Below are 26677 nucleotides of genomic sequence, written 5' to 3' on the forward strand. Positions count from 1 at the left end.
AACATTATGAATCAATTTGATTTTCCATTCCCATTCTGACATGTCAGTCAATGGCCTACTTTAATGCCTCAATGAGGCCACGCTCAGGTGGCATGAACAACATCTCATATTCTGTTTGGGATATTTTGACATCGATATTTCTCATTTCTGGTATTTTTTTTCCCTGTTTCCCTTGTATCCTTTTCACTTTCCATTCTAGTTACCCCTTCTCTTTTCCTCATCTGCTCATCGCTTGCTTCTGGTGCCCCTCCTACTTCTCTTTCTCCCATGGTCCATTCTCCTCTCCTATCATCTTCCTTCTTCTTTAGCACTTTGCCACCTCCACCTATCGTCTCCCAGCTTCTCACTTCATCACCCTTCACTCACACACCCACCCTCCCCCTCACCTAACACCTGCCATTTGTACCCCTTCCCCTCTGCCCACCTTATTGCGGCTTTTGACCCCTTCCTTTCCAGTCCTGATAAAGGGTCTAAAATATTGGCTGGTTATTCTCCTCCATAGATGCGGCCTGACTTTTTGAGTTCCATCAGCATTTTGTGTGTTGGGACTAAGAAAGCACATGGGCTGGCCATTATCACATTGCTCTTGGTAAATTTTTGGGTAAATATTTCATACAAAACGCAACACAACCGCTTCTTCATCTCTATACATTTTATGACATTTTTAAAGGCGCTGTATAAACAAGTCTTCCTTTTTGTTGAATTCTCCTTTAGAATTAGAATCAGGTTAATTTTCACTGACCTTCTGTTCGCAGTTCTTCCACTTCAAGTTGTGAGGTGTTGTGCATTCAGAGATGCTCTTCTGCACACCACTGTTGTAACCTGTGGTTATTTGAGTTACTGTCGTCTTCCCGTCAGCATGAACCAGTCTGGCTATACTTAGAATCAGAATCAGGTTTAATATCACTGGCATTTTTATGTTGTGAAATTTGTTGTTTTGTGGCAGCAGTACATAATAATTAAAAAAAAACATAGACTACAATGAGAATTAATGCAAAAGGAGAATATAAAAGAAGAAAAATTGTGAGATAGTGTTCATAGATTGATTGTCCTTTCAGAAATCTGATGGTGGAGTGGAAGAAGCTTCTCTTAAAATATTGAGTGTGTTTCTTCAGGATTCTGTACCTCCTCCTTGATGATAGCGATGAGAAGGCATGTCCCGGGTGATGGGGTCCTTAAGAGTGGATGCTGCCTTTCTGAGGCATCCATTGCCTTTTGAAGATGTCCTCAATGCTGGGGAGGCATGATAGAGCTGGCTGAGTTTACAACTTTCTGCATCTTTTTCCGATTCTGCCCCTCCATACCAAACGGTGATATAAGTAGTTAGCATGCTCTCTACAGAACATCTGTAGATTTTTGAGAAAGTCTTAAGTGACATGCCAAGTCTTCTCAAAATGCCTAATGAAATATAACTGTTGATGTGCCTTCTTTATAGTTGTATCAATATGTTGGGCCCAGTAGACATATTCGGAGATGTTGACCCCCCAGGAACTTGACATTGCTCACTCTTTCTACTGCAAATCCCTCTATGAGGGCTGGTGTGTGTTACCTCAACTTTTCCTTTCTGAATTCTACAATCAATTCCTTGGTCTTACTGACATTGAGTGCAAGGTTGTTGCTGTGACACCACTCAACCAGCTGATCTATCTCACTCCTGTACGCCTCCTTGTCACCATCTGAAATTCTGCCAATAGTTGGCCATTGGCAAATTTATAACTGGTGTTTGAGGTGCGCCTAGCTCCACAGTCATGGGCATAGAGAGACTAGAGCTGTGGGCTAAGCACATATCCTCAAGGAGTGTCAGTGTTGATTGTCAGCAAGGAGAAGATGCTATTTCCAATCAGCACTGACTGTGGTCTCCTGCTGAGGAAGTTAAGGATCCAGATGCAGAGGGAGGTACAGAAGCCCAGGTTGTGGAGCTTGTTGATTAGAACTGAGGATATGATCGTATTGAATGCTGAGCTGTAATCAATAAACAGCAGTCTGATATAGTTATTGCTATTGTCCAGGTGATCCAAGGCAGAGTGAAGAGCCAGTGAGATTGCAGCTGCTGTGGACTTATTGTGGCGATTGGCAAATTGCAGTGTCCATGTCCTTGCTTAAGCAGGAACTGATTCCAGCTATGACCAGCAACTCATTGATGTCCTTTGTTTTTCATTTTTTGTAAACTCTAAAGTCTGCTGTGCATGAAAATCCCAGGAGATCAGCAGTTTCAGAGATACTCAAACCACATCATCTGACGCCAGCAATCCTTACAGAGTCAAAGTCACTGAGATCACATTTCTACCCCATTCTGATGTTTGATCTGAACAACTGAACTTTTTGACCATGTCTGCATGCTCTTATGTGTTGAGTTGCTGCCACAACGCGTAGGAGTGCAGGAATACCTAATAAAGTGGCCACTAAGTGTGTATATGACCTGAAGTTTGTTGTTTTGAAGCAGTAATACATTGCAAAGACATGAAATTGGCACTAATCAATAAAACAAAAATGAGAAGTACTATAAAGGGAATAACAAGTTTTGTTTTCATGGACTGTTCAGAAATCTGGTGGTGGAGGGGAAGGAACTGTTTCTGAATCATTCATTGCGGGCCCTTAGGCTCCTGCATCTCCTCCCCAAGTGCAGTAATGAGAAGAGGGCATGGCCCAGATTGTGAGGGTCCGTAATGATTGATGCCATTTTCTTGAGGCGTTGTCTTTGAAAGATGTGCTTGATGGTGGAGGTTGAGTCTACAACACTCAGCAGCCTCTTGCGATCTTGTGCATTGGAACCTCCATACTGTGATGTGATGCAAACTGTCAGAATGCTTGACTTAGTCCTCAACATCTTCCATTGCCCATTCCATAAGACCGTAAGATATAAGAGCAGGTCAAGATGGCACTAAACAGTGACTCCTTTGCTTACATCTTTGGAAACAGCTCTATTACTATCTTTGATATCTGTTTTTTCCCTTTTCAAGGTTCTTTTGAAGACCCTGAACTGGAGTTACACTCTGACTTCAGTTCTTTGTGGGAATAGGACTGTTCACAAGACCTCACTACTGGCAGCTTTTTGATATCCCAAGGACGCGGCCTGGAAGGCGAGCACACCTTCAGGGCTCCGGATTTTCGTGGCTCTGGAGCCATGTTGATTCTAGGCCAGTGCCCCTGACTGAGGCACAATGGGAGAACACGGAACATCGGGAGCAGCAGGTTAGCTGCCAGGGGTTGTGCTTACAGAGATCTGCACCTTTCTGGGGATGAGTCTTTGAGCACAGAGCTCGGAAAAAGCGAAACAACAGACTTTTAACATCAGAAATCAGCGAGTTGTTTGTTATGTCTCCCCTCTTGCTGTGCTACAGGGACACACCTTTTTCCCTTAAAGAGAAAGTGTGTGGAATGTCGAATTACCTGGTGAATGAGTAGTCTTTGGGTACTGCAAGTCTGTGTCTTTATTGATGCTTCGCTGCATGCTTGAGTGCTCGGTGGAGGATGTTGATGCTTTTTACTGGTGGGGGGGTCATTGCCTTGCTGCTGCTTGTGTGGGAGGGGGAGCTGGGGGGGCTTTGGGGTTCTAATGTTTAACTGTCATTCATTCTTTGGGGCACTCCTCTGTTTTAGTGGACGTTTGCAAAGACAGATAGTTTCAGGATTGATATATTGCATACATTTCTCTGATATTAAATGTACCTATTGAAATCTACTGAATTAGTCCAGTTAGCCCACCATTTCATCATGGCTGATCTAACTTTCCTCTCAGCCCCAGTCTCCTTCCTTCTCCCAGTATCCCTTCATACCCTGACCGATCAAGAACCTATCAACTTCTGCCTTTAATATACATAAAGACTTGGTTTCTACAGCTGCCTAAAGCAATAAATTCCACAAATTCACCACTCTTGGGCTAAAAGAATTCTTCCTCATCTCCATTATAAAAGGACACACCTCTATTCTGAGCTTTGTCCTCTGGCCTTAGACTCTTCCTCCATAGGCCCTTGACTACTCAATAGGTTTCGATGAGGTCACCCATCATTCTTCTGAGTTCTAGAGAATACAGGCTCACAGCCATCAAGCATTCTTCATATGACAAGCCATTCAATCCTGGAATCATTTTTGTGAACCTTCTTTGAACCCTCTACAATTTCAGCACATCCTTTTGAAGACAAGGGACTGTAACCTGCTCAGAGGACTCAAGTGATGTCCCACCAGTACTTTACAAGTTTCAAAATTGCATCCTTTCCTTTATATGCCAGTGCTCTCCAAATGAATGCTAATATTGCATTTGCCTTCCTCACCATGGACTCGACCTGCAAATTAACCTTTTGGGAATCCTGGTCAAGGACTCCCAAGTCCCTTTGTGCCTCGGTTTTTTTCTATTTTCCCTCCAATGAGAAAATAGTCAACCCTTTCATTTCTTCTACCAAAGTGTGTGACCATACACTTCCTGACACTATATTCCATCTTCCATTTCTTTGCCCAGTCTCCTGATGTGCCTAAGTACTTCTGTAGCCTCTCTTCTTTCTCAGAACTATTTATCCCTCCACCTATCTTCATTTTGTCTGCAAACTTTACAACCAAGCCATCAATTCCATCATACAAATCATTGACATATAATGTAAAAAGCTGTGTTCCAAACACAGAGCCCTATGGAACAACACTAGTCACTAGCAGCCAACCAGAAAAGGCACATTTAGTCCCACACTTTACCTCCTGCCAATCAGTATCTAATTTATCCATGCTAGAATCTGCCCTGTAATATCATGGGCTCGTAGCTTGTTAAGCAGCCTCATGTGTGGCACCTTGTGAACGGCCTTCTAAAAATCCAAGTACACAACATCAACCAATTGTCTTTTATCTATCCTGCTTGGTATTTCTTCAAAAAATTCCAACAGATTTGTCAGGTAAGATTTTCCCTTGAGGAAACCATGCTGACTATGGCCTATTTTATCATGTGGCTCCAGGTACCCTGAGACCTCACCCTTAGTAATCGACTCCAACATCTTCCCAACCACTGAGGTCAGACTAACTAGTCTATAGTTTCTTTTCTTCTTCCCCTCTCCCTTCTTGAAGAGTGGAGTGGCATTTGCAATTTTCCACTGTTTCGGAACCATCCAGAATCTACAGATTCTTGAAAGATCATTATTACTGCCTACACAATCCGGCAGCAAAATCAGGGGCAGGAGCAGACCACAGTGACGAGGTTTCTTGCAGGTCAATGATGCTTGTTTAAAAGTACAGAAGGGACAAGCAGTGCAGTCATTGTTGGGAGTAGGCCAGTGGTGAGAGTAGGAATGCAGGTTTTGGCTCAGAAGAGGTGTTGGCTCTGGTAAGCTTCTGTTTAGGTTTCTTATTTTTCTCTCTTACTGCACTTGGTGTAGTAAATGGCTCTCGTGTGCTCTTCATGCCAGATGTTGGGAGCCCGGGGAGACCCAGAGCCTCCTAGAGGACTGCATCTGTGTGAAGTGCATCCGGCTGCAGCTCCTTGAAGACCGTGTTGGGGATCTGGAGCAGCAGCTGGATGACCTTCGGCTTGTACAGGAGAGTGAGGAGATCAGCGATCAGAGTTACAGGGAAATAGTCACCCCGAAGTAGCAGGACACGAGTAGCTGAGTAATTTACAGGAGAAATTAAAACGTGAATAGACAGTTAGTGCACTGCATCCCTGTGGCCATTCCTCTCAATAATAAGTACTGTATACCCCTCTGGTTACTGTTGTGGGGGATGACCTGCCAGGGGAATGACACGGAGACTGGGTTACTGGCACTGAGCATGGTTCCATGGTGCAGGAGGGAAAGAGAGAGAAGAGGGGAGTGGTCATGATAGGGGATTCAATACTCAGAGGAATACACAGGAGATCCTGTGGCCTTGAACATGACACGCGGATAGCATGTTGCCTCCCAGGTACCAGGGTCAAGTACATCTCGGATCGCATCCTCAGCATTTTGCAGGGGGAGAGAGAGCGGCCAGCTGTCTTGGCACATATTGGTACCAATGACATAGAAAGGAAATGCAAAGAGGTCCTGAAAAGAGAATTTAGAGATCCGGGTAAAAAGCTGAGAAGCAGGACCACTAGCGTAATAATTGCGGATTGCTGCCTGTGCAATGTGCCAGTGAGGGTAGAAACAGGATGATTTGGCAAGTAAACGTGTGGCTGAGAAGCTGACGCAGGGGGCAGGACTTCATGTTCTTGGATCACTGGGATCTCTTCTGGGGGAGGTATGACCTGTACAAAAGGGACATGTCGTACCTGAACCTGCGGAGGACCAATATTCCCGTCAGCAGGTTTGTTTGAGCTGTTGTGAAGGGTTTAAACTAAGCTGGCTGGGGGTGGGGTGGAACCAGAGTGAAGGGACTCAGGATAGGACAGATAGTGAAAAAGCAAAGATAACGTGCAGTCAGACAGTTAGGAAGGGCAGGCAGATGATAGGACAAAATTGCATTCAGCAGTGTGAGTATCAGTGCATTAGGGATGCAGAATCAAAAAGGGTAGCAAATACAGTACTCAAAGTGTTATTTCTCAATGCACGGAGTATAAGGTGGATGATCTTGTTGTGCTTCTACAGATTGTCAGGTATGACGCTGTGGCCATCACTGAATCGTGGCTGAAGGATGGTTGTAGTTGGGAGCTGAATGTCCAAGATTACACACTCTATCGAAGGCATTGGAAGTTAGGCAGATGCGGTGACGTGGTTTTTCTGGTAAAGAATGGCATCAAATCATTAGAAAGATGTGGCACAGGATTGGAAAATGTTGAATCCTTGTGGGTTGAGTTGAGAAACTGCAAGGGTACGAGGATCATAATGGCATTTATATACGAGCCTCCCAACAGTAGTTGGGATGTGGACCACAAATTACAATAGAGAATAGAAAAGTTGTATCAAAAAGGCAATGTTATGATAGTCATGGGAGATTTCAGCATTCCAATTTATTGGGAAAATCAGTTTGTTAATGGAACTCAAGAGAGTGAGTTTGTTGAACGCCTACGAGATGGCTTCTATAGCAGTTTGTCATTGAGCCTACTAGGGGATCAGCTATACTGCTGTAACCCCCAGGCTCACCCAGCTCGTGTTCGTTGAGGGGAGAACAGCCTTTGGCCCCGTCAAACTGAGAAATCACATTTGTGTGGACGCTGCGTAATGTACTACCCAGTTACAAACCCACAACGCAAAATATCAGACAGTACACCATATGCAATTAAATGACTGAACTTTATGAATCTTGACCTGAATATAGGGTTAATAATGAAAATAAAGAAAGGGCCCAATTCAAGGAAAAGTCAAAAGTGCACACTGGAGCTCACTCAGTCGTCATTCTTCCACCATTGATCTCCTCCGAGCATTGCCGACCTTCAGACCCTCAGATCCCAGTCCACTCCATCCGGTGGTCTACCAGCTCCCTCCACACGTGTCTTCCCTCTTCATCTCTCCTCGACCAAGCCTGCGAAAAACCTCCTTCCAGATTCACAAGACAGCAACAATCTCTGATTGGCTAACATGCTTACCACAGTCCTGTCTCCAGCCATAACCCAAACGTTGCTGCTACAAAGAAACCGTTACCCCAGTAGCGAACATTACAGAAAAGCCATTACATTAGCCCTAGCAGTGAAACATTACAAAGAAGCCATTACATTAGCAGTGAATCCTTACAGCGCATTACACTGCATTGACTGTTTTGTAATGAACTGGAGTTGATTAGGGAGATTAAGGTAAAAGAACCCTTTGGAGGCAGTGATCACAAAATGATTGAGTTCAACTTGAAATCTGGCAGAAAATTAAGTCTGATGTAACACCTTTTAAGCGGAGTAAAGGAAATTACAGTCGTGAAAGGTGTTGGCCAAAGTAAATTGGAAGGAGATGCTGGCAGGGATGACAGCACAGCAGTAATGGTGTGAGTTTCTGGGAAAAATGAGTAAGGTTCAGGATAGACATATTCCAAAAACAAAGAAATACTCAAATAGCACAACCGTGGCTGACAAGGGAAATTAAAACAAATGTTCAAAAGAGAGAAAATACAACAATGCAAAAATTAGTGGTAAGACAGATGATTGGGAAGTTTCTAAAACCCTACAGAGCAACTAAAATAATCATAAAGAGAGAAAAGGTGAAATATAAAAGCAAGCTAGCAAACATCATCAAAGTTAATAATAAAAGCTTTTTCAAATCTGTAAAGAATAAATGAGAGATGAGAGTGGATGTAGGACCACAAGAAACAATAATGGGGGACAAGGAGATGGCAGATGAACTAAATGAGTATTTTGTATCAGTCTTCACTGTGGAGCAGTGTCCCAGATGTTGAAGGGTGTGATGGAAGAGAAGTGAGTGCAGTTGCTCTTACAAGGGTGAAGGTGCTCAAAAAGCTGAAAGACGTAATGGTACATAAGTCACCCGGATCAAATGTAAGCTTTTTAAAAGCTTACAAAAGGAAACTAAGAAGGAAAAGATGAACTATGAAAGGAAGCTAGCAAATAATATTAAAGAGGATACTAAAAGCTTTTTCAAGTATATAAAGAGTAAAAGACAGGTGAGAGTAGATTTCGGACCGATAAAAAATGATGCTGGAGAAATTGTAATGGGAGATAAGGAGATGGCGGAGGAACTGAACGAGTATTTTGCATTAGTCTTCACTGAGGAATACATCAGCAATATACCTGACACTCAAGGGTGGCAGGGAAGAGAAGTGTGCGCAGTCACAATTACGACAGAGAAAGTACTCAGGAAGCTGAATAGGTTAAAGGTCGATAAATCTCCTGGACCAGATGGAATGCACCTTCGTGTTCTGAAGGAAGTAGCTGTGGAGATTGCGGAGGCATTAGCGATGATCTTTCAAAAGTCAATAGATTCTGGCATGGTTCTGGAGGACTGGAAGATTGCAAATGTCACTCCGCTATTTAAGAAGGGGGCAAAGAAGCAAAAGGAAATTATAGACCTGTTAGCTTGACATCAGTTGTTGGGAAGTTGTTGGAGTCGATCATTAAGGATGAGGTTACGGAGTACCTGGAGACATATGACAAGATAGGCAGAACTCAGCATGGTTTCCTTAAAGGAAAATCCTGCCTGACAAACCTATTACAATTTTTTGAGGAAATTACCAGTAGGCTAGACAAGGAAGATGCTGTGGATGTTGTATATTTGGATTTTCAGAAGGCCTTTGACAAGGTGCCACATGAGGCTACTTAACAAGATAAGAGCCCATGGAATTACAGGAAAGTTACATACATGGATAGGGTGTTGGCTGATTGGCAGGAAACAGAGAGTGGGATAAAGGATCCTATTCTGGTTGGCTGCCGGTTACCAGTGGTTTTCCACAGGGGTCCGTGTTGGGGTCGCTTCATTTTACGTTGTACATCAACAAATTTGGATTATGGAATAGATGGCTTTGTGGCTAAGTTTGCTGATAGGTAGAGGGGCCAGTAGTGCTGAGGAAACAGAGTCTGCAGAGAGACTTGGATAGATTGGAAGAATGGGCAAAGAAGTAGCAAATGAAATACAATGTTGGAAAGTGTATGGTTATGTGCTTTGGCAGAAGAAATAAACGGGCAGACTATTATTTAGTTGGGGAGAGAATTCAAAGTTCTGAGATGCAATGGGACGTGGGAGTCTTCGTGCAGGATACCCTTAAGGTTAGCCTCCAGGTTGAGTCGTTGGTGAAGAAGGCGAATGCAAAGTTGGCATTCATTTCTAGAGGAGTAGAGTATAGGAGCAGGGATGTGATGTTGAGGCTCTATAAGGTGCTGGTGAGACCTCACTTGGAGTACTGTGGACAGTTTTGGTCTCCTTATTTAAGAAAGGATGTGCTGATGTTGGAGAGGGTACAGAGAAGATTCACTAGAATGATTCTGGGAATGAGAGGGTTAACATATGAGGAACGTTTGTCTGCTCTTGGACTGTATTCCTTGGAGTTTAGAAGAATGAGGGGGGACCTCATAGAAACATTTCGAATGTTGAAATGTGGCAAAGTTGTTTCCCATGATGGGGGAGTATAGTATGAGAGGGCATGAATTAAGGATTGAAGGGCGCCCATTCTGAACAGAGATGCGAAGAAATTTTTTTAGCCAGAGGGTGGTGAATCTATGGAATTTGTTGCCATGGGCGGCAGTGGAGGCCAAGTCATTGGGTGTATTTAAGGCAGAGATTGATAGGTATCTGAGTAGCCAGGGCATCAAAGGTTATGGTGAGAAGGCGGGGGAGTGGGACTAAATGGGAGAATGGATCAGCTCATGATAAAATGGTGGAGCAGACCCGATGGACCAAATGGCCGACTTCTACTCCCTTCTCTTATGGTCTTATGGTCTAAATGAATTGTACCCTAGGGTTCTGAAAGACGTATCGGTAGATATTGTGGAGACATTAATAATGGTTTTTCAAAAATCATTGGACTCTGGCATGGTGCCAGAGGACTGGAAAATTGGAAACGTCACTACACCTTTTAAGAAAGGAGAAAGCAGAAGAAAGGGAATTATAGAACAGTTAGTCTGACCTCAGTGGTTGGGAAGATGTTGGAGTCAATTATTAAGGTTGAGGTTTTGGAGTATTTGGTGACACAGGGCAAGATAGAACAAAGTCAGCATGGTCTCCTTAAGGGAAAACCTCGCCTGATGAACCTGTTGGAATTTCTTGAGGAGATTACAAATGGGATAGATAAAGGGGATGCAATAAGTGTTGTATATTGGGATTTTCTGAAGGCCTTTGACAAGGTGCATCACATGAGGCTGCTTACAAAATTGCGAGCCCAAGGTATTACAGGAAAGTTACTAACATAGTTAGAGCATTGGCTAAATGGTAGGAGGCAGTGAGTGGGAATAAAAGGATCCTTGTCTGGTTGGCTGCCAGTGACTAGTGGTGTTCTGCAGGGGTCGATTTTGGGACCACTTCTTTTTATGCTGTATGTCAATAACCTTAGATGACGGAATAGATGTTTTTGTTGTCAAGTTTGCACATGATACTAGGTTTGGTGTAGGGGCAGTTGGTGTCGAGGAAACAGGTAGGCTGCAGAAGGCTAGGAGGTTAGGAGAATGGGTAAGAAAGCAACAAATGAAATATCACACTGGAAAATGCATGGTCATGCACTTTGGCAGAAGAAATAAATGCGCTGTCTATTTTCTAAATGGGGAGAAAAATCCAAAAATCTAAGAAACAAAGGGACTTGGGAGTCCTTGTGCAGAACACCCAAAAGGTTAACTTGCAGGTAAAGTCAGTGGTGTGGAAAGCAAATGCAATGTTAGCATTCATTTCAAGAGGTCTAGAATATAAGAGCAGGGATGTGATGCTGAGGCTTTATAGGGCACTGGTGAGGCCTTACCTTGAGTATTGCAAACAGATTTGGGTTCCTCATCTAAGATTAGTTGTGCTGGCAATGGAAAGGGTTCAGAGAAGGTTGACAAGGTTTATCCATGAATGAAAGGTTTATCATACAAGGAACATTTGATAGCTCTGGGTCTGTACTCGTTGGACTTTAAAAGGAAAACTTCTGAATGTTGAAAGGCCTAGGCAGAGTAGATGTGGAAGATATTTCCCATGTTGGGGGAGTCTCAGCCATTGAGGTCACAGGCTGAGGGTTGTCCATTTAAAACAGAGATGCGGAGAAATTTCCTTTGCCAGATTTGTGGAATTTATTATCACTGGCAGCTAAGGAGGTCAGGTCGTTGGGGGTATTTAAGGTAGAGCTTGACAGGTTCTTGATTGGACATGGCATCAAAGGTTATGGGGAGAAGGCCAGGGAGTAGGGCTGAAGAAGAGAAAGAAAAGGATCAGCCCTGATTAAATGGCCGAGCAGACTCGATGGGCCAAGTGGGCTAATTCTGCTCCTATGTCTTATGGTTTTATGGTCTAATCTCTTCAGCCACATATTTCAGAACCCTGGGGCATATGCCATCTGGTCCAGGTCATTTATCTATCTTCAGACCTTTCAGTTTCCCAAGAACCTTCTGACCGGTAATCATAGCTTCACACTTCATGACCCCTGACACCTTGAACTTCTACCATACTGCTAGTGATTTCCATGGTGAAGACTGATGCAAAATACTTGTTCAGTTCATTGGCTATTTCCTTTCCAGCATTATAGCATCATTTTCCAACAGTCCAATATCCACTCTCACCTCTCTTTTGCACTCTATGTATCTGAAAAACGTTAGGTATCCTCATTCCCAAGGCCTCATGGTTGGAATGAGGCAGATGGTAGAATGTTTCCTCTCTCTCATAGAGTCATAGAGAAGTACAGCACAGAAAAAGGACCTTCAGTCCATCTAGTCCATACTGAATCCATTTAAACTGCCTAATGTGAATGATCTGCAACTGGACCATAGCCCTCCATATTACTATTGTCCACGCACCTATCCAAACTTATCTTAGTTTGAAATCAAGCTTACAAGGACCATTTGTGTTGGCAGCTCATTCCACACTCTCACGATTCTCTTTGTGAAAATGTTTCACCTCATGTTCCCCTTAAACTTCACACCTTTCACCCTTAACCCATGACCTCTGGTTGTAGTCCCACCTAACGTCAATGGAAAAAGCCTGCTTACATTTACTCTACCTATATCCCTCATCTTTTGACATACCTCTATCAAGACTCCTCTGAATCATCTGTGCTCTAAGGAATACAGTTGTAACCTATTCAATCTTTCCTTATAACTCAGGTCCTCTAGATCAGGCAACATCCTTATAAATTTTCTCTGTACTTATTCAACCTTATTTACATCTTTCCTGTAGGTTGGTGACCAGAGCTGGACACAATACTCCAAATTAGGCCTCACAAATCTCTTATCCAACTTCAACATAACATCCCATCTTCTATACTCAATACATTGATTTATGAAGGCCAATGTGCTAAAAGCTTTCTTTACGACCCTATCTACATGTGACACCACTTGCAATGGACCTGTATTCCCAGATTCCTTTGTTGTACCACACTCCTCAGTGCCCTACTGTTAACTCTGTAAAACCTACCCTGGTTAGTCCTACTGAAGTGCAAAACCTCGTACTTGTCTGTATTACATTCGTTCTGCCCATTTTTTTAGCCCATATTTCCAGCTGAAGCAGATCCCTCTAGAAGCCATGATAGCCTTCCTCACTGCCCACTACACCCCCAATCTTGGTGTCATCCACAAAATTGCTGATCCAGTTAACCACATTTTCATCCAGATCATTGATATAGATGACAATCAACAAAGGACTGAGCACCGTTCCCTGCAGCACACCACTGGTCTCATACCTCCAGTCAGAGATGCAACCCTGTTCTACTACTCTCTGGCTTCTCCTAAAAAGACAATGTCCAAACCAATTTACTACCTCATCATGAGTGCCAAGTGACTGAACCTTCTTGACCAGCCTTCCCTGCTGGACTCTGTGAAATGTCCTTCTAAAGTCCTTGTAGACAATATCTACTGCCTTGACTTCATCCACTTTACTGGTAACTTCCTAAAAAACTCTATAAGATTGATTAGATATGACCTAACATGCACAAAGCCTTGGTGACTATGCTTAACCAGTCCATGTCTCTCCAAATTCTTATAAATCCTGTCACTTAGGATACTTTTCAATAACTTTCCCACAAATGATGTCAGGCTCACGGGCCTATGATTTCCTGATTTCTGTTTATACCCTTTTTTAAACAGCGGAACGACTTTGGCCATCCTCAAATAGTCTGGTACTTCTCCTTCACTAAGGATGTTTTAAATATCTCTCCTAGGGCTCTGGCAATTTCTGCACTTGCTTCCTGTAGGGTCTGAGGGAACACCTTGTCAGTCCCTGGGGATTTATCCATCCTGATTTGCCTCAGGACAGCAAACACCTCCTCCTCTGTAATCTGTACAGGATCAATGAGGTTGATGCCACTTTGCCTCACTTCTATATCCATCTCCTGAGTAAACGCAGATGCAAAAAAATTATTTAACGTCTCCCCCATCTGTTTTGGCTCCACACACGGATTACCATTCTGGTCTTCCAGAACACCAAATTTGTCCCTAGCAATCCTTTTGCTCTTAACATATCTGTAGAATTCCTTCAGATTCTCCTTCACCTTGTCTGCTGGAACAACTTCATTCCTTCTTTGAGCCTTCCTGATTTCTTTCTTAAGTTCTCTTGCATTTCTTATACCCCATAAGTGCCTCAGTTATTCCTACTTGCCTATAGCTGCTATGAACCTCCTTTTTTTCTCTCTTAATCAGGGCCTCAATATCTCTTGAAAACCAAGGTTCCCTACATTTTTTATCTTTACTTTTTGTTCTGACAGGCATATATAAGCTTTGTACTCTCACAATTTCATTTTTGAAGGCCTCCCACTTGCCAAGTACACCTTTGCCAGGAAACAGCCTGTCCCAATCCACACTTGCCAGGTCATTTCTGATAACATCAGAATTGGGCCTTCTCCAATTTAGAATCTCAACCTGTGGACCAGACCTATGCAAATGTTCCCCTACACAAACTGCCCTGCCTCATTCCCTAATAGCAGATTCAGTATCATATGGTCTCTCATTGGGATTTCTACATCCCGATGAAGGAAACTTTTCTGAACACATTTGAGAAGCTCTATCCCATCCAGCTGTAACATGCTGTAGGGTTTCACTGATAATGTAACGGTTTCTCTGTAACAGCAATGTTTGGGTTATGACTGGAGATAACAGGGTTTGGAATGCTGTTGTTCTTTCTTGTGAGGCTGGAAGAGAGATTTTCACGGTCTTTTGCTGGGGAGAGATGAGGAGAGAAGACACGAATGGAGAGAGTTGGTAGACCGCTGGATGGGGTGGACTTGGAGCAAGGGTCTGAACGGCAACGATGATCGGAGGAGGTGGATGGTGGACATTTGGCGTATCAGTGAGCTCCAACATTGCGCACTGGACTGTTTCATAAGATTGGGCCCTTTTTCTTTTTTTTTGTTATTTTTACTAGCCATATAGTCAAAGTAAGAATTATAAAGTTTAATCGTTTCATCACATTAAATGATTAATTGCGTTAACTGCATTAACTGAGACGAAGGTACTCTCAAGACCATAAAGAATGACACCATTAAGAAAGTCTTTGACTACAAGTACCTTGGGTCAAGAATGATGAGTTCGGAGAAGGACATAAAGATACAGAAGGCACTGGCGTGGAGAGCTATGATGGAAATCTGGAAGTCGAACCTGACCAGAGGGCTTAAAAAGAAGATTTTCATAGCAGTCATAGAGTCCATTCTCACATACGGATGTGAGACATGGACACTCACCAAGACTGTGTGAAAGTCTCTAGATGGTTGCTACACACGAATGCTCCGGATGGCTCTTGACGTGAGTTGGCAACAGCACTTGACGAATGTTGAGCTCTATAATGACCTACCGATGCTCTCCACTAAAATCAACGCGAGAAGACTGCAACTAGTGGGGCACTGTCTACGCCACCCCGAGCTACCTGCCAGCCTAGTCATCATATGGGAGCCCAAGCATGAGAGGATGAACCCTGAGCGCCCTCCCAAGACTATGGTCAACCCGCTCCTAGAAGACAGCGGTGCGGCTAATGTAGATGAACTGAACACACTGATGAGGGGGAGGGAGAAGTGGAGAGTCCATCATGCCCAATGCCAGCCCCCTAGGCCTGAGTCGACGTAGTAGTAGTAGTTTAATCGCATATTATATACCGTTTGTTATTTTGGGGTTCTGATTTGTAACAGAGCACACATCGCACATCATCCACCCAAATGAGATTTCTCAAGTTTGGCCGGGCCAGGGGCTACCACCCCCGATATTTAGCCCCTAGCTGAAGTGAGAGTTACAATTGTGGGAGGTCATCCGGTGTCACACAGCTTTTTTACAGTACGAGATTGCAGTCAATATTTGGAAAGTTAAAATTACCTGAAATAGCAACCTTATGTCACTTGCAACAGTCTGTGATCTTGTTACAGATTTCTTCTTCTAATTCCTGCAGACTGTTAGATGGTCTGTAGTGTACCCCATTAAAAAAGTCATGCCTTTCTTGTTTTTCAGTTCCACCCATAAGGCCTCACTAGTTGAGTTCTCCAGTCTGTCCTGAGGGAGCATGGCTATGACAATTTCCCTGACTAGTAAAGCCACCCCTTCTCCTTTAATCTCTTGCATTCTGTCACATCTGAAACAAAGGAACCTTGGAATACTGAGCTGCTGGTCCTGCCCCTCCTGCAACCAAGTCTCACTACTGGCTGCAACGTCCTCATTCCAGATGTTGATCCGTGTCCTGAGCTCATCCGCCTTTCCTACGATACTTTTTGCATTGAAATATACGCAGATCAGGACACTAGTTGCACCATGCTCAACCTGGTGACCCCTGACTGTCTGAGGTCTTACACCTCTCCACTAACTGTTCTGGCATTCTGGTTCCCATCCCCCTGCAACTCTAGTTTAAACCCCACCGTGCCGCATTAACAAATCTTCCCGCTAGGATATTTGTCCTCCTCCAGCCCAGGTGCAAACTATCTCTTCTGTACAGGTTCCACCTTCCCTGGAAGAGAGCCCAATGACCCAAAAATCTTATGTCCTCCCTCCTACTCCAGCTCCTTAGCTATTTATTCAACTGTATAAACTTTCTAGTCAGGACCTGCTATGGGAAATAATCCTGAGATCACAACCCTGGAGGTCCTACTCTTTAACTTGGCACCTATCTCCCTGAACTCCCTATGCAGAACCTTTTCACTCATCTGACACCTGTCATTGGTACCTACATGGACCACGACCTCTAGCTGTTCACCTTCCTACTTAAGAATACTGAGGACTCGATCCAAGATCTCCTGGTTTCTGGCACCTGGGAGCCTTGTTCTCATGCACAGAATCTCCTGTCCGTCCCCCTTCCGAATCCCCTGTCACCACAGTGTGACTTTCCTCGCTCCTTCCCTTCTGAGTCACAGAACCAGACTCAGTGCCACAATCTCCTGCCAGACTCTCCTGCCACAGACTGGAAACCACTTTTAATAATGCTGCTTACATTATAAATCCATGTGTATACTTATGTATTTATGCACATCTTATTCCATTTCTGCACTTAACCTCTAATTTTATTTCCATGGAATTATTTATTCTTTATAATTGTTGAACGTTGTTTTATTTTAGTCTTAGGCTTAGTCATACTTTATTGATCCCGGGGGAGATTGGCTTTCGTTACAGTTGCACCATAAATAATTAAATAGTAATAAAACCATAAATAGTTAAATAGTAATATGTAAATTATGCCAGGAAATAAGTCCAGGACCAGCCTATTGGCTCAGGGTGTCTGACCCTCCAAGGGAGGAGTTGTAAAGTTTGATGGCCACAAGCAGGAATGACTTCCTATGATGCTCTGTGTCATAAGAAGTCATTTTGTTGCATGTTGTGTCCTGACTGGCATGCCACAGAAAATTCCTAATCCATGTGAATGTACAGGGTGACTAATGATGATCCTTGATTAGACCTTTACCAGGGAACAAAGACAGTACCTCACGGGGGGATGATGAACCCTCCAGTTCAGACATGTAAATCTTGTGTTTTTTTTCCCCACAGAAGCCAAGCTAAGAGGCTGAAATGATTTAAATTATGAGAGCAGATTTCACAGAGAAGAGTAAATATTCAGTCCCTTGCAGCATTAAGCTAATAGCTTTGGAGGCTCATGTGTATAAAAGGCAATTAGATTGGCATTGATGTAGGGACACTCCATCAAGGACTTGAAACTCCCTCTGTGTAGAAACTGCTGAGGTGGTATTTCAATTGAATGTCTCAGAAATGAGATTCACAGATTTTTCTACGGTAGAGGTATTGCAATGAAACAATGCAGCTTTGAAGTTACTTATGCTTTGCAACAATATCCATGGCATCATCTGACAGTGGAGGCAACTGAATGCGAAGATATTCAAGAAAGCCCAGTGTTACCTCTACTTCCTCAGAAGGCTAAAGAAATTTGGCATATCTTCAATGACCTCTGCCCATTCTGGTGCATATTATGATGATAAAGCAATTACTTTTGATGGTAATTTGTAGATTAACAGAATCGTAAGATAATATTGAAAGCAGAAGTTCACTACTGCCATCGTGCTGAACCCTGGCAGGACTCGTTCTAGTTCTTGGTCTGTCCTGGAACCTGGAAGCTATTTACTTCCTTTATTTATTTTTTAAAAGACACAATTGAACCTTGTCCTCATCGGATGTGGTTCCTCCATATGGATCCAATAGTCTGCCAGTGGGCTGCCTGCCAGGATGCAAGTCTTCCAGAATCAGAATCAGGTTTAGTATCACTGATATTCTGTATGTTGCGGAATCTGATGCTTTGTGGCAGCAGTACAGTGCAATACATAAAAACAAACTATAAATTGCAATAAGGACTGTGCAGTAAATATATAAAAAATAAATTAAATAAGTAGTGCAAAACAAGAGCAAAAATAGTGAGGTATTGTTCATGGGTTGGTTCACTGTCTGTTCAGAAAGCTGATAATGGAGGGGAAGAAACTGTTCCTAAGATGTTGAGTATGTATCTTTGAGTTATAGAGTTATAGAGCACCACAGCGCAGAAACGGGTCCTTCGAGCCTTCTCGTTCATGCCTAGCTATTATTCTGTGTTGTCCCGTCAATCTGCACATGGCCCTCCATACCATTCCCATCCATGTTCCTACACAAGTTTCTCTTTAATATTGATATAGGAGCCTGAAATGAGAAGAGGACTGTCAGGTCTGTACAGGTAGGCAGCTGTCTCCACCCAGCTCACAGGAGTCACCTGCTACTCATTTCCAACTCATCACCTGTAGACCATTTAAAGCCAGACTTGTTCACCCATCAAACCAGCCAGCCTCAACTAGTTGCTCCGAGCTGTCGGTTACTCTTCATGGCTCGCTGCTTTGCGGTTTTAGTTTTAGAGAGGGCACTCATTGCTAAGTCGTCTCTGCTGCTTTGCATTTGTGTCAAGCCTCCTCTACATTTCCTAATAGGATGGGTGTTCCAGTGATTGGCCCAACAGAGAGAGAGAGAAATTTGTCTGCTGACAAGAGTTTGTTATCCAGAAGCAGCAGGAAACCATTGACCATCTGTTCACCACTCTCTGTCTTGTTACCGATCAACCTTCTCCCTCAGTGCCCGAGTGCTTTGATGGATCTGCAACTTCCTGTCCCAGTGCACCTTCGCTTTGAGCTGCAGCTGTTGCTGTATTCCACAAACTGAGCCAAGGTTGCCTTCATTGTCTCTCTTTTGACTGGGTGAGCTCTGACCCGGACTGCCACAATAAAACTTCCATTTGCAATAAATATGAGGAATTCACTGCTGAGGTACGCCGGGTCTTAGACCATCCAGGAGATGGAAGGGAGGCAGCAGACTGGCTATTCGCCTGCATCAAGGCTCATGCTCGGTGCTGGATTACACCATGGAATTCAGCACTCTCATGGCTGAGTACGGCTGGATGGTGGAAGTGCTGATGGCCCATTCCATCACACCTCTTGGGCTGCTTGAACGATTGAGCTGCCTACCTAGGACCGACCACAAAAGCCTCATCCCTCCGGCCCTCCATGTGGCATGGCTCTCGAGAGCCTCAGCCAGAACCCCAGGTTCATTCCCAGACCACTTCCATGGAGTGGGAACATCCATCGCCAAATCCTCCACAAACCATGCCATTAGGGGGAGATCCCGTCACCCCCTGAAGTGTGAGCATTGGTGGAGAAATAACTCTTGCGCTTGCTCAGAGTAGCTGATCATCAAATGCCCACTGCGTCCGGGAAAAAGGGCATCACCAGGTAGAGATCAGGAGCCTTCTCTCTGGTAAGCTTGCACAGTCCCTTGTTCCAGCACCATGGCGTGACTCGTGCTCTGTCCTTCTCCACACCTCAGTGGCTCTGTACACACAGAATGCTTCCCTGGATGCGGGTCCAACGGGCAACTTTCCGGACAGGAGTTTGTGAGTTCAACTTTCTGGATAGGACTTTATTAATAACACGTTTTCGGCTGAAATTGTGGTAAACTCACCACAAGCAATGAAGAGGCGAGCGAAAGGCAGACTGACGCAAGGATCGAGGCGTGCGGGTGCGACGCAAAGTCAGAGCGAGGTCGAGGCATGATTGAGGAGGAGTGGTTAGAACAAGGCTGAGGTACCTTCAAGACAGTCAGAGACGGTCCTGGAGTGAGTGGAGCAGAGAAAACCCGGAGTGGAGAAGTTTCAGAGCCCATCCGCCTAAACTAGGAGCGAGGCTGGATCGGTCTAAACACTGGCCAGTTTGAAAAGGTCAGGTACAGGCCAGAACGTGGTAGCCGGTTCCAAGCCTAAAGTGTACCAATGTGGCAGGCCCAGGCCCTAGAGACAACCTGGCGCTTGGTCAATTTAAACGCCGGACCTGATGCACTGAAAAGGCTGGGTGTCGGGACCGGAAGTGAGAGTCTGCTCACTGCTCCATGACATTTATACGGTTCTCCTCAGCACTGAGGCTGTGTCCTGCTCCGGCTCCTTCAGTCTCCATATCTGCGAGCTTTGAGACGATTTGCCCCACTGTGTGATGAGCTGAGGCTGAGGCTATGGGCCTATGTCAGCTCTGGCTGATCCAAGCTTCCTGACTACGGACTCACTTCCATTCGGAATGCTGTCGCTTGCTTTTGTTGTTTGTGTGATTTGTTTTTTTTCCACTCTCTCTGCACATCAGGTGTTTGTCGGTCTTTCTTTAATTTAGGTACTTTCAGGTTTCTTGTTTTGTGGCTCCCCTAAGGAGACAAATCTCAAGGTTGTATAATTTATCCGTACTTTGATAATAGATGTACTTTGAACTTTGTCCAGGTGCTCCAGAGATGAGTGTGCGACCAGGGAGATGGCTTCTGCTGTAGACCTGTTTCAGGAGTAAGGAAATTGCAGTGGGGCAAGGTTTTGTCTGCAACACTGGAGTTGATGTGTTCCATCACTAGACCCTTGAAGCACTTCATGATGTCAGAGCTATAGTGTCATAGTCATTAAGGCTCATTACCTTGTTTTTAATATACTGAGATGATAGTAGTCATCTTAAAGCAGATGGGAACATCAGATTGAAGCAAGCAGTGATTAAAAATGTCTGGGAATACCTTCACCAGCTAATGTACTTAAGACCATAAGGCATAGGAGCAGAATTAGGCAAATTGACCTATCGAATCTGTGCCTCCATTCCATCATGGCTGATTTATTATACTTCTCAACCCCACTCTCCTGCCTTCTTCCTTAACATTTGACTCCCTTACTGATGAAGGGCGTATCAACTTCTGCTTTAAATAACCGCAGATTTACCACCCCCTAGCTAAAGAAATTCTTCTTTTTCTCTGTTCTAAAAGGATGATCTTCTTTTCGAAGTCTGTGCACTCTGGTCCTGGACTCTCCCACAGCAGGAAACAGCCTCTCCATGTCCATGCCACAAGCTCTTCCATAGTCAAGAGGTTTCAATGAGATCACCCCTCATTCTTCAGAACTCCAGCAAGTACAGGCTCAGAGCCATCAAATGTTCCTCATATGTTATCCCTTTCGTTCCTGAGATCATGTTTGCGAACTTCCTCTGAACTCTTTCCAATGTCAGCCCCAGACTGCTCACAATACTCCAAGTGCAGTCTGACAAAATAACCTCAGCATTACATCTTTGCTTTTATACTTGAGTCCTCTTGAAATGAATGCTAATGTTGCATTTGCTTTCCTCACCTAGCCGCCATTTTCTAATACTTGGTATTTCCTTTAAATGTGCATGTCACACTCAAAAGTCTTCAGTGCTCCAGGCAAGGAATAGCTTGTGTCATATGTACAGGTCATTCCACCCTGTTACTGCATCACTATGGTTTCTTGTGGAACCAGAGAGAAAACATTAATTAAGGTTGGCAGACTGGGGAACCGGATTAATGAGAGCCAGCCAGCAGCAACACTGGGAAAGCCATACATCAACTTCTGCAATCTACACCTGTCAATGGCTTTGGCAATGCAAATCTGCTGCCAGATTTCTACTGGCCAATCAACGATTATACCATGTTGGAAGAATTTCTCTGACTTCATGTTTTGAAAATTATTTCTAAATGTTATTAACCGTTTTCAGTGTGTCCCTGGAACGCACTGTTGGGAAAGGCTGATGTAATCACCATCATTAAAATTATGTGCTGTGTCATCTGATATGGGCAATCATGGTCTGTAACCCTGACTGTTCTTGGCAAAATTTTCTACAGAAGTGGTTTGCCATTACCTTCTTCTGGACTGTGTCTTCACAAGATGGGTGACCCCAGCCACTATCAATTCTCTTCAGGGATGATTGCATAACCAGGACTTGTGATTTGCACTGGCTGCTCATATCTGCAGGCTAGTGGAGGGAGTGTCTTACAACTCCTTTGGTCAAGACGTATTCCACCCTGCCAACCTGCTAAAGTAATAAGGACATTTAAAAAAAAACTCTTAGTTAGGCACTCGAATGTGAGAAGAATGGAAAGTTGTGGGTTGTGTAGAAGGATTAGATTTATTGTGGAGCAGGTTTATATAGGTCGGCCCAGCATCAACAGCCGGGGTCCCCAAGGGACCCCTACTTTTGCATAGTAGGGGAATTAAGGGTTATGGAAAAAAGGCAGGTAGGTGGAGATGAGTCCATGGCCAGATCAGCCATGATCTTATTCAATGGAGCAGCAGGCTCAATGGGCCGGATGGCCTACTCCTGCTCCTATTTCTTTTGTTCTTATCTCTTATGACCCACCCAGCAAAGTCTTTTACAAAAACTCCCTTCTGGAAAGTCTATAGGTCTATAAAAACGAAACCTTCATGCCATTTAGGTTACATGGTCATCACAACATTGTGGGCTGAAGGGCCTGTAACGTGCTGTAGATTTCTATGATTCTGTCTTAAGTTTTTGTTGCCCCCAAGCAGTAAATCTGATCAACCACTGAGTTACGCAACCCATCCCCCTCTATCTAATACCTCAGTTACTGCATTGTAAACACTTTAAATTGCTTTTTATAATGCTGTTTACATTGCAAGTATATCCTTGTATTTATGCACACTATATTCGAAATCTGTACCTTCACCTCTGAGTTTATCTTTTATTAAAATTTTTTATTCTCATATTAAGACCATAAGACAAAGGAGCAGGTCGGCCATTCGGCCCATCGAGTCTGCTCCGCTATTTTATCATGAGCTGATCCATTCTCCCATTTAGTCCCACTCCCCCGCCTTCTCACCATAACCTTTGATGCCCTGGCTACTCAGATACCTATCAATCTCTGCCTTAAATACACCCAGTGACTTGGCCTCCACTGCTGCCCGTGGCAACAAATTGCACAGATTCACCACCCTCTGGCTAAAAAAATTTCTTCACATCTCTGTTCTGAATGGGCACCCTTCAATCCTTAAGTCATGCCTTCTCGTACTAGACTCCCCCATCATGGGAAACAACTTTGCCAGATCCACTCTGTCCATGCCTGTCAACATTCAAAATATTTCTATGAGATTCCCCATCATTCTTCTAAACTCCAAGGAATACAGTCCAAGAGCGGACAAACGTTCCTCATATGTTAACCCTCTCATTCCTGGAATCATTCTAGTGAATCTTCTCTGTACCCTCTCCAATGTCAGCACATCCCTTCTTAAATAAGGAGCCTAAAACTGCCCACAGTACTCCAAGTCTCACCAGCACCTTATAGAGCCTCAACATCACATCCCTGCTCCTTTACGCTACTCCTCAAGGAATAAATGCCAACATTACATTCACCTTCTTCATCACCGACTCAACCTGGAGGTTAACCTTAAGGGTATCCTGCACTAGGACTCCCAAGTCCCGTTGCATCTCAGAACTTTGAATTCTCTCCCCACTTAAATAATAGTCTGCCCGTGTAGAATATAATTGGCTGTATAACTGCCCGTTATAATTGTAGAATAGAACATGGAATAGTGTGGGCACTTCAGCCCACGATGTTATGGTGAATTTCTAACCTACTCTAAGTTCAATGAAACCCTTCCCTCCTATATAGCCCTCCATTTTGCTATCATCCATGTACCAGGGACATTTTCTTGAATGTCCCTAATGTATCTGCCTCTACCACCACCCCTGGCAGGGTATTTCAAGCAACCATTACTCTCTGGGTAAAAAAAAAACAAACTTCCTTATACTTTCTTCCAATCACCTTAAAATTATGCCCCTTGGCATTAGCCAATTCATCCCTAGGAAAAATGTCTCTGGTTATCCACATCGACCTATACCTCTTAATCATCTTGGATGTTGCTGGAGGCTGAGGGGAGGCCTGATAGAGGTTTACAAGATTCTGAGAGTATCTTCTTCCCAGGGTTGAAGTGTTTTAGACCAGAGGGCGTGCATTGAAGGTGAGAGGGGGCAGTTTTAAGGAGTATGTGAGGGGTTAAGTTTTTTTTTAAAATCAGGGAGTGGTGAATGCCTGGAATGCACTGGAATGGTGGTAGAGGCAAATACATTAGAGGCTTTTACGAGATGTCTGGATAGGCACATGGATGTAAGGAAGATAAAGGGATATGGACATGGTGTAGGTAGGAGGGATTAGTGTTTGGGTGTTTCTGATTTGCTTTTTAGTTGGTTCAGCATAACACTGTGGGCTGAATGGCCTGTTCCTGTGCTGTATTTTTCTATGTTCTTTGAAATTGTTTTGTGTTGCATATCGTACCAACTCTCCTTATACATCTGAATATACACTCTGTGTACACTTTATTATGAACCCCCTTTACCAATAATGTGGTCACTGAGTGTATGTTTGTGGTCTTCTGCTGCTGTAGCCCATCCACTTCAGGGTTCGCTGTGTTGAAGATTCAGAGATGCCCTTCCGCACACCACTGTTGTAGCACCTTGTTATTTGACTTACTGTCATTTTCCCATCAGTTTGATCCAGTCTGGCTACTCTTCTCTGACCTCTCTCATTAACCAGGTATTTTTGCCCACAAAACTACCCCTTACATGAATTTTTTTTTTGGCTTTCACAGCATTCTCTGTAAACTCTGGAGAGTTTTATGCGTGAAAACCGCAGGAGATCAGCATTTTCTGAGAATCTCAGACCATCCTGTCTGCCACAAATAATCATTCCACAGCCAAAGCCACTCAGATCACACTTCATCCCCATTCCAATGTTTGGTCTGAACCTCTTGACCATGACTGCATTGAGATACTGCCATGTGATTGGCTGATTAGAAATTTGCCAGGTGTACCTAGTAAAGTGACCCACAGTGTGTATGGTGAATAAATTTGCTCCTCGGTACAGTGCTGTACCGTTCCGTGTTCGAACTCCACTTTACCAGCGGTGATGGACTCTGCACACTCTGTCATGTCACCGAGCTCCTGTGAACAGTTCCAGCTGTGTGTGTCACACAGACTTCCACATGGTTGCTGCTAGCTGCCTCTCATTAATCTGTTTTTCCAGTCTGCCTACTTCAATAAATGTTTTTTGTCTGGTTCAGTGAGAAACCATTGTGATATAGGAACAGGCCAGAGAGACCTGTTCAAATGGCATAAATTGTTCCTTGCCTGGAGCACTGAAGACTCTTGGCCGTAACATGCACCAAGATATGTTAAAAGGAAACAGAAACTCCTGCAAAATGCTGTAAGTCAGTCAGTTTCTATAGAGGGGAATAATCAGTTGACGTTTCAGACCAAGCCCTATTCATTCCCCTCTATAGATGTCCTGCCTCACTCGTTGTGCTTATCCAGCCATTTTATTTCATGATTGTGTTGAGCTGTTCTCTGATCTCAGCAATTTACTTACAAATGCTTTGTTACCATGCAAGGAGACATCATCAGCGTGCTGTTGATTGTAGTGTGTCCTCTGAATGCTTGGCTTTTGTGTATTTATCAATCAGTTGATTGGCAGTCATTTAGGAAACACAATTGTGATGTGGGGAAGGAATCTCGTTGCTGATTGGCTGTGTGGTGAACTCTGTGCATTGTGGTCTGGAACTTTGACTGCATTGGCTCATAAATACGATCGAGGTCTACGTGTTGGTAGAATTGTTCGTGGAAAACCACACTTCTAGGAATTCTCTTGCATGAGGTCCTCTAACATCTGCCGGATGATGCTGAGGATGTTCTATGAGTCTGTGGTGGCCAGTGTTATTACGTTTGCTGTTGTGTGCTGGGGCAGCAGACACCAACATAATCAACAAACTCATTTGTAAGGCCAGTGATGTTGTGGGGATGGAACTGGACTCTCTGTGACAGTGGTGTCTGAAAAGAGGATGCTGTCTAAGTTGCATGCCATCTTGGTCAATGTCTCCCATCCACTACATAATGTACTGGGTGGGCACAGGAGTACATTCAGCCAGAGACTCATTCCACCGAGATGCAACACAGAGCATCATAGGAAGTCATTCCTGCCTGTGGCCATCAAACTTTACAACTCCTCCCTTGGAGGGTCAGACACCCTGAGCCAATAGGCTGGTCCTGGACTTATTTCATAATTTACTGGCATAATTTACATATTACTATTTCACTATTTATGGTTCTATTACTATTTATTATTTATGGTGTAACCGTAAGGAAAACCAATTTCCCCCCCGGATCAATAAAGGATGATTATGTCTATGCTATGTGTTCACACAACACGAAGTTCACCACACAGCTAATCAGCAACAAGATTTCCTCCCCACATCTCAATTCAGTTTCTGAATTGATGTCTAGTCAGTTGATTGAAAAGTACAGTATATAAAGGCCAAGCATTCGGAGAACACACCACAATCAACAGCACAGTGATGATGTCTCCTCGTATGGTGAGGAAACGTTTGCAGGTAAATTCTCAAGCTTGGAGAACAGCTCACCCCAACCATCA

General features: G+C 43.9%; 1 long non-coding RNA gene across 7 annotated transcripts in view; it reads left to right on the forward strand.

Annotated features, from left to right (window-relative positions):
- The window catches only part of LOC134345128 (uncharacterized), a 149398-nt gene that overhangs the window by 74009 nt on the left and 48712 nt on the right, over positions 1-26677 (forward strand). Inside the window, exon 2 of one of the 7 annotated variants that reach the window (XR_010017611.1) lies at positions 2961-3192. The exons of the other annotated variants lie outside the window; for them this stretch is intronic. This is a non-coding gene — a long non-coding RNA (uncharacterized LOC134345128). The remainder of the gene's footprint in view (positions 1-2960; positions 3193-26677) is intronic. 7 annotated transcript variants of the gene reach the window in all.

The sequence above is a fragment of the Mobula hypostoma genome, chromosome 4, assembly GCF_963921235.1.
Source record: "Mobula hypostoma chromosome 4, sMobHyp1.1, whole genome shotgun sequence".
Lineage (NCBI taxonomy): Eukaryota > Metazoa > Chordata > Chondrichthyes > Myliobatiformes > Myliobatidae > Mobula > Mobula hypostoma.